This window comes from Myotis lucifugus, unplaced genomic scaffold, assembly GCF_000147115.1.
Source record: "Myotis lucifugus unplaced genomic scaffold, Myoluc2.0 scaffold_254, whole genome shotgun sequence".
Lineage (NCBI taxonomy): Eukaryota > Metazoa > Chordata > Mammalia > Chiroptera > Vespertilionidae > Myotis > Myotis lucifugus.
This window is the reverse complement of record NW_005871302.1, coordinates 960,433-967,646: the sequence shown is the minus strand read 5'-3', so window position 1 is coordinate 967,646 and position 7,214 is coordinate 960,433. Positions and strand designations below refer to the sequence as shown.

The following is a 7,214-nucleotide window of genomic DNA, read 5'->3' as shown; positions in this document are numbered from 1 at the left end:
GAAGAGAGAAGAAAGCAAGCCAGGGATGCTGGAGGTAAGGAAGGCTTGTGGGCTGTGGGGTGGGGGGGAGTGGCAGAGCAGAGCTGGGGAGGGAGGACAGGCAGATGTTTGGGGGAGGAGAAACGGAGGGAGGATGAAACAGTTCTCAAAACAAACAAACAACAACAAGACCCCACCACCAGGCGCTAGTGGAGTGGGGAGCTGTACAAAAGAGAGCGCTCAGGGAGATGGCGAATCCTCGGTGCAATTTTCTCTCCCAAAGATAACCTTTGAGTCACCATATAAAATTTAATTATAACCTACTTAGAAGCACACATTTTAAAAATCCAATTACCCATTCGTCCTTGCAGGAGGTTTGGTGGGGCCAAGAAGGGCTTCCAAGGTGAAGGCCTGAGTCCCCACAAGATCAATCCTACCCAGCTTACCCTAAAGGGGCCAACAGCTGGCTCCCCCAAACCCCCCTCTCTCTCTCCTGGCAGGCCTGTTCTTCAGGCAGGGTTCGACCCCCAGGCTGGGTGCAAACAGCTGAAATCCATGACCATGGGCCAAGACTGGAAGATTTCTAACCTCCCATTCCTCTTCCAAATTGCTTGATTTTAAGAACCTGGATACTGAAAGCAGTTTAGCTTGTTAATGCTCTCACTCTCCCAAACCTCCACTTGTATGTTCATCCAGCTCCTCTCTTTCTATTTGGAGGAGGGAGGGGAAATGAGAAGGAAAAATACCGAATGGTCTCATAGAGAGCTTTTTAAGTGGAGTTGAAACAGGCGACCTGAAATGAACCTTGAATTGATGCATTAAGCTTATCTCCTAAGTAAAAAGCTTAGAGACCTTGTAATTATAACACCAGGGCATATGTCTATTTTGGGTCTTTAAATGACTGTTTGTTGCTTTATGAGATGTCATCATATTCTCTTCTAAGCATCCAATACAGGAGGTGCACTGTGGGTGTTTGTCCTGCCAGAATAGAGGTAACCTAAGAGTTTTCATAAAGATGCCTTTTGAAATATGGCCAGAGAGAGGATGGTTGAATGTCAAATTTCAAATAGATTTGACCCCCATTTTTTTTTTTTTTTTTTTTTTACTAAGCCAGCTGGGTATGGGCCCCTGTTTCTACTCAGCCTTTAGGCAAGCTTCTCTAGGGAGTCAAGCCAGGAAGGAATTTCTGGGGTCTAGAGGAGGTATAGGTAAAAGCCTGAACTGGAGGGTCTGTCTCCTGTTCCCCTTTAGTCTCCTTCTCCTGCATCCCAGGACATAATGTTAGCAACTTTATGGTCCTGTGGGATAGACTGGAGCAGCCCCAAGTCCTGGGCCAGAGGGGGCCTCAGGATGGGGAAGGAGAATCCTCTGCCACCCCAGGCCAAACTGGGTACCTCCCCCGACCTCCCTGTACGAGGGGGACACCAGTTCACTCCTAGGCTTGAACTGGATGGAAGGGGAGTCACCTGATCTGCCTTTATGGGTCCCCCGGAGGCTGCAGAAAGGGGAGGTGTGTTGTTGGCAGTCCACCAGATTCTGATCCTACAGGGACAAACCAAAGACAATCTCTGAATATTTTTGCCGCCTCTTTGATTTGCCCCTGAACCTTCTTGTGGTGGGGATAGGGGTAGGCAAAGGAGTTACTGTGTAGATAAGTGGTTTTAAACAAAAATTGCAGGCTGGGAGGATATTGTTTTGTTTTTAAGGAAGAATTAGAGTCTCTGAAAGCCAAGTCCTCAGCTTGGACCAGTACATTTCTATCTGTCTTCCCCAAATTTACTGGCCTATGGACCAAATCTCACCCACCCCCACCCCCCAGGTGGAGGGGTCATTCCTGAACCTCTGGGGCCTCCAAAGTTTGGGTAGAAATGGGGGCTATTTCTGACATTGGGGGATAGAATAAAGTAGATGGAGTATGCAGTAGGGTTGAGACACAGGCCCGCCAAATTCAGCCATTTATCGGGGAGACTGTAAGGAAGGGGGCTCTCTGGCCTGCTCTCGGGGACACAGACCCCCAAGGCCACACTTCCACTTCTCCAGGTTCCAGCCTCCTTCACAGGCCACACAGGCAACCCCCACAGGATCCTACCCTCTTCCTCTTTGCTGGGAACCAGAGCTGACAAAAACATAGGAATGACAGAATATTAAAGCGGAGGCCGGGCAGGCTGAGTCCTCTCCAAATGGGACCTTTGTGAGATGGGGGTTACGTTGAAGTGAAGGGAAAGTTCTGGCAAAAAGTGAGCCGGAGAGGATGAACTGAACCAAAATTCTGCTCTGTCATTTTTCGCCCAAGTAATGACCTGCACAAAATTCAGGATGACCTAGCGAACTGCGCGGCTGTATTATGGTAACTGGCTGTTCATGGGGGAGGCCTGGAGAGGGGTGAACTGCAGGTCACGGCGTCTAAAAATTATTAAAATGTTCGAGAGCCTCGTGACGCGCCTAGCTGTTTAACAAAGACTGCCAAAGTATGAGATTAATACGAAAACTTGCGCTTCGAAAACACACCAAAAAAAAAAAAAAAGTCTTGTTCCGGCCTCCAAGGGGGCCTAGAGCTCTTCTGCCGGCGGCCGCGGTTCGGTTTTCTGGACACACAAGAGTGGACAAGAGCGAACTCGGCCGTTGCGGCGCCGATCGCGGGCGGGTCGGTGGCCCGGAGGTTGGGGAGCCGCCCCGTGAGTACCCTGCCCGCTCCCGCGCTGGGCCTTCCACTCCCGCGGCTGCCAGGGCGATGAGCGGACTGGCTGGGGCTTGCCTCCTTGGCCCTTGGGTTTCCTGCCCTCGCTCTGCCTGTCCCTCCCACCCTGCCGACAAAAGGTAGATGATTTCTCGCTGGCTGGGCACGATCGGGCGGCGGAGGGGCGCCGAGCAGCGAAAGGTCACGCTAGCAACCTGTGGCTGCGGGAGAAGGCGGCCCGCCAGCCGCTGGAGCTCAGGGGAGGTGGCTCGAACGCGCGCGGAGCTCTGTCCGTTTCTTATTTTTATTATTATGTGCATTGATGTTAGGCTTCTTCTGGGAATGGAGGACAGAGGCAGACTCCCGTTCTGGTGAAACCCATCATGGGAATCGCTGATAAACCTTATCTTCTACCCATCGCGGCTGGACTGGGCTGGGGTGGGGGGGAGGACACTTCGTGGGATGGGTGGCATGGGCAGGTGGCGGCTCCCAGCGCGCAGAGGAGAACATTTCTGTGCTGTATACCGAGGAGCAGCCATACACAGCCCCTCGGTGCTCCTGCCTCCCATCCCTCCCTCCTGGGGTGTTCTGGGCACCTGGGCCACATCCCTTGAGAAGTGTAGAGCGGCAGAGATGCCCGTGACCAGCTCAGCGGCCCTCCCATAATTTTGAAAAGCCCTGAGTTGGACGGGTTTCAGAGAGCTAGAGAGTTGAGGAGGAGGTATGGGGTGGGGGAAGGGCCCAAACAGTTGGAGTGGGTTGTGCAGTTCCTAAGTGGCCTTTGACAAGACTTGGAAAGGTCCTTGCTTGATGCCGGGGGCCTGGTGGAGGTCCTGCTTAGACTTCAGTGTCCCTGGGTGCCCAGATGGGGGTCTGAGATTCAGATAGCTACAGTAGAATTGTGTGTGTGTGTGTGTGTGTGTGTGTGTGTGTGTGTGTGTGTGTGTTTTCAAATATATGTGAGTCCAGCCTGGCTGGGAGGGCGTTGGCGGTAGAGATCAGGCCTGGAGGCCAACAGGAGCACTCTAGATTTGGGATAGAAAAGAGGGTCTCTGGACCTAGTTGCAGGCAAATGGGAGCGCTCCTCTTAGCCACCTGCAAGGGTCCCAGGACTGGGATGGGCAGAGACTTCTGGAGTGTGGGGGGCTAGAGGATCTTTTTTTGTGTGTGTGTGTTACTGCAGTATTTGTGAACGAAATTGATGTTATTCTGACTTATTCACTAGGGATACAAAAATTGTTCAGACCTAGGGAGATGGGTAGGGAGCCGGGGTGGGGAGGAAGTTGCTTCTGTGCACTCTTGGCCTTACAATGGGAAGGCTGTCAGCTTTCGCAGTCCAGGATTCAGTTCCCTCCAGCCCAGCCCCCTGTCTCCCAGTTTAGTACATGTACTGGTTGCTGGAAACCCCAGATGCCCCGGGTCTCCCAGATCCCCTTTTGGGTCCCACTGTCAGCAACCCTAGCAGGTGGCAGAGTGAGCAAGTTGAGAGAGAGAGAGAAAGAGAGAGAGAGAGAGAGACCTCCTGCCTGGGGCTAGGGAGGTGGGGAAACGGGGGTCCTCCTCACACTTCAGGGATTATCCTCCATTTCTGGCCCCAGGAGGTCTGGGAGGTTGGGAGGGACCGGAATATCATCTGGCTGCATTTTTATGGTTCTTCATTGCCCTTCATTCGGAAATGAAACGCCTTTGATCTTTTTCTCAGGTTGTAAACGGAATTGCCCGTCATTAAATATCCAGGGCCCCATCTGCTTGGTCTCCCAGCATTTTTCTTTACAGCTGTTTCTCCCTCATTTTACCATTGAAATTTTCCAAAAGGACTTTATGACACCCGCTTCACACCCAGCCGCCTTTCCCCCCTCCCTTTGCCAAGAGGCGCCTTGAAAAATATATAGATATTCGTTTGATCGCAAACTAAAGGCTGCAAGGGTCACTGGAGGAGCCCATTGGGGTTTTGTTTTTCTTTTTTAAAAAAAGTCCTGGGGGGATGGGAGGGGCGGGAGGGCACCCAGAAGGGCCTGATTCTGACTTGCCGCAGCCTCAGGATGACCCTTCCTCCTTTTGTGTTTAGCTAATGTTTACATCTCATAATTCATGCCCCACCGCGGAGCGTTGCGCAGCGCTGCGAGGTTTGCGTCTCTTTGCCAGACTCGCCGCTTCCAGTTCTCCCTAAAAGAAGAGGAAGAGAACGGAAAACCTTGTAATCCCAAGGATGGATCCGCAGTATCTTTTCCTGTTCCCAGAACTCAAAATCAGAACAGAACGAAATAAATTCAAAGCGTTCAAACCACACCCCAAACGAAGAACACCCGGAAAGTAGGAGAACTGGAAAATGTCTGGGCCAAGAAGATCTCTCTGTCTTCTGTATATACCCTGTAGATCCGAATTTGTGTAAGAAATTTTGTGGTCACAAATTCGTATCTAGGGGAATATGTAGTTGACATAAACACTCCGCTCGTTTTTCTCCCCCCTGAAGAAATTTTTTTTTTTTCTAAATGAGGACCATGCGGTGACTGGCCATGCGAAGACTCCTTCCTTCTTTCTTCTTCCTTCTTTTCCTCCGGAAACTGGTTAGAGAAATCATCTACCTGAAATCTGCCCATGTCTGTCCCTGGGAGCCTTGGTCCCTTTTCACTTCTCTCGATAGGTTTCATGCTGGTGGTGTTTTTAATGTTACCTTCTCTCTCCAGCCCACCTAGTCTCTCTTCTGGGCTCAGGGAGGTTTGACTGAAAATCTGGGGGAAATGACTGTTGTCCTCAGTGTGCGAAGGCAAAGGAAATTCGCTTTTCAAACGGATGTTGATGTCGCCTTTCCGTTTGGGTTCAGGACAAGATGCCCTGGAAATACCTGATAACCAAGGGGCGTTATTGTGTGTGTGTGTGTGTGTGTGTGTGTGTGTGTGTGTCACCTCCAGGGCACCTACCCCAGCACCACAGGGATGTGCGATCTGTGTGCACTGAGGAGGCTGTGGCATTAGTGGCAATTACCACGCCTTCACCCCCGCGGTTAGTATTGCTCCGATGGTTCTGGAATTAGCAAATTGCTATTCAATGCGCTCTCAAAAGTTGCAGGGTTTTTTATCCACGGCTCACGTTCAGTGTGGGAAACCAAGTTGTTCCTTCCGTGTCCGGGAAGGAGCGGAGTGGGCAGGAGAGGGGCACAGACGGACGGACTGACAAAGCCAAACTAATAGCGCAGCTAAATGCGATTTGGAAGGCGAGGTCTCCCCGAATTAGTGCATGAATTTTCTATCGATCCGCCCGCGGTTCCATTCATCTCTGACAAGCCCCTCCGTGCACCCGCCCGCTGGCTCCCCACGCCTCCTCTCTCCTTCCCTCCCCCTCCCCGTGCGGCTGCCGGAGAAAAGCTCCACGCTCAGTGCCTCTCGCCCCCGAGTGGGCTCCCCTCTCCGGGCAAAGACTCCCGTCCTCCTCTCACTTCGGTCCCCACGCAGACGCAGGGCGCACGGGCTCCCTTCCCGCGGGAGGAAGGGAAGGGGCCCACGGAGGCAGAGAATGCGGGCGGAGGTGAGGCAGGACAGGAGGGGCTCCACGGGGAGCCCCAACTTCCGAGGGTGTCTAGGGATTGCGCTCTGCCCAGGGCCCCACCAGGCCCTCGGTTGGCAGCCCGCTCGCTCTCTCCCGGGGTCTCGGGGAAGACCAGGCCGCCCCGCAGGAGCCCTATGCAAATCCCGGCGCTGGCTGGGTGTCTGTGGGTGGGTGGGGAGGGGGCAGAAGAAGGGGAAATAAACCCCTTTGGCTGGAGTAGGGTCCGGGTGAGCAGATTTCCTTATCCGGGGATCGCAGGCGGGGCGGCCATTGGCTCCCAGGATCACGTGGGGCCCCAACTTTGTTCACTTGACAGTAAGTAGGAGGGCTTTCGGAAACAGGGAAACGAGTCAGGGGTAAATGTGCCTAAAGCAGAGTCATCTAAGTAAGTCCTCAGACCATGAAGCCTCTTGAATGAAACAGTTGACCTTTTCGCTCTAGGTTGAAGTGATGAGTGTTTTGGTAAAGCTAAATGTACTCTATCTCTAAGCTACACCTTCCTCCTGAGACCCACAAATGGACATCCAGCTGTCTCCTTGCCCCCAGGGCATCTCTTGGTCATGTCCAGATTAAAGCACCGCGATATTCTCTCCCAGACCTGTTCTACCTCAAATATTCCCAGTCTCAGTAAATAACATCACTGTCCACCCACGTGCTCCAGATAGACACCTGGAGCCACTCCTACTGCAATTGCCAAGTGCTGCTGAATCCGCATCTCCTAAACAGATTTTTTTTTTTAAGGCAAAGATTGACTTTTGTTAGGGAAAAAAACTGGCCTATGACATGACTACCCACCATGCACTGCTTTTAGTTAGGATGTTTTAATTTCAGACCATCTTATGTGGTTACTCTAGGCCTCTGAGTTTTTAAGGCCGTGGTGTAGGTCTCCCCTGAGCCTGCCAGGTTCCTAAACAGATTCCTAAATTGAATCCCTCTTTTTTCCACGCCCACTGCCACCCTAAGTCCAAACAAAGGTCACCTTTTCTAGGAACACCAGCAGTTGCTTTCTTTC

General features: G+C 52.2%; 1 protein-coding gene across 1 annotated transcript in view; it reads left to right on the top strand.

Annotated features, from left to right (window-relative positions):
* HOXB4 (homeobox B4) overlaps positions 1 to 7,214 on the top strand; it is a 14,800-nt gene that overhangs the window by 6,367 nt on the left and 1,219 nt on the right. The gene's annotated exons all lie outside the window — the stretch shown is intronic.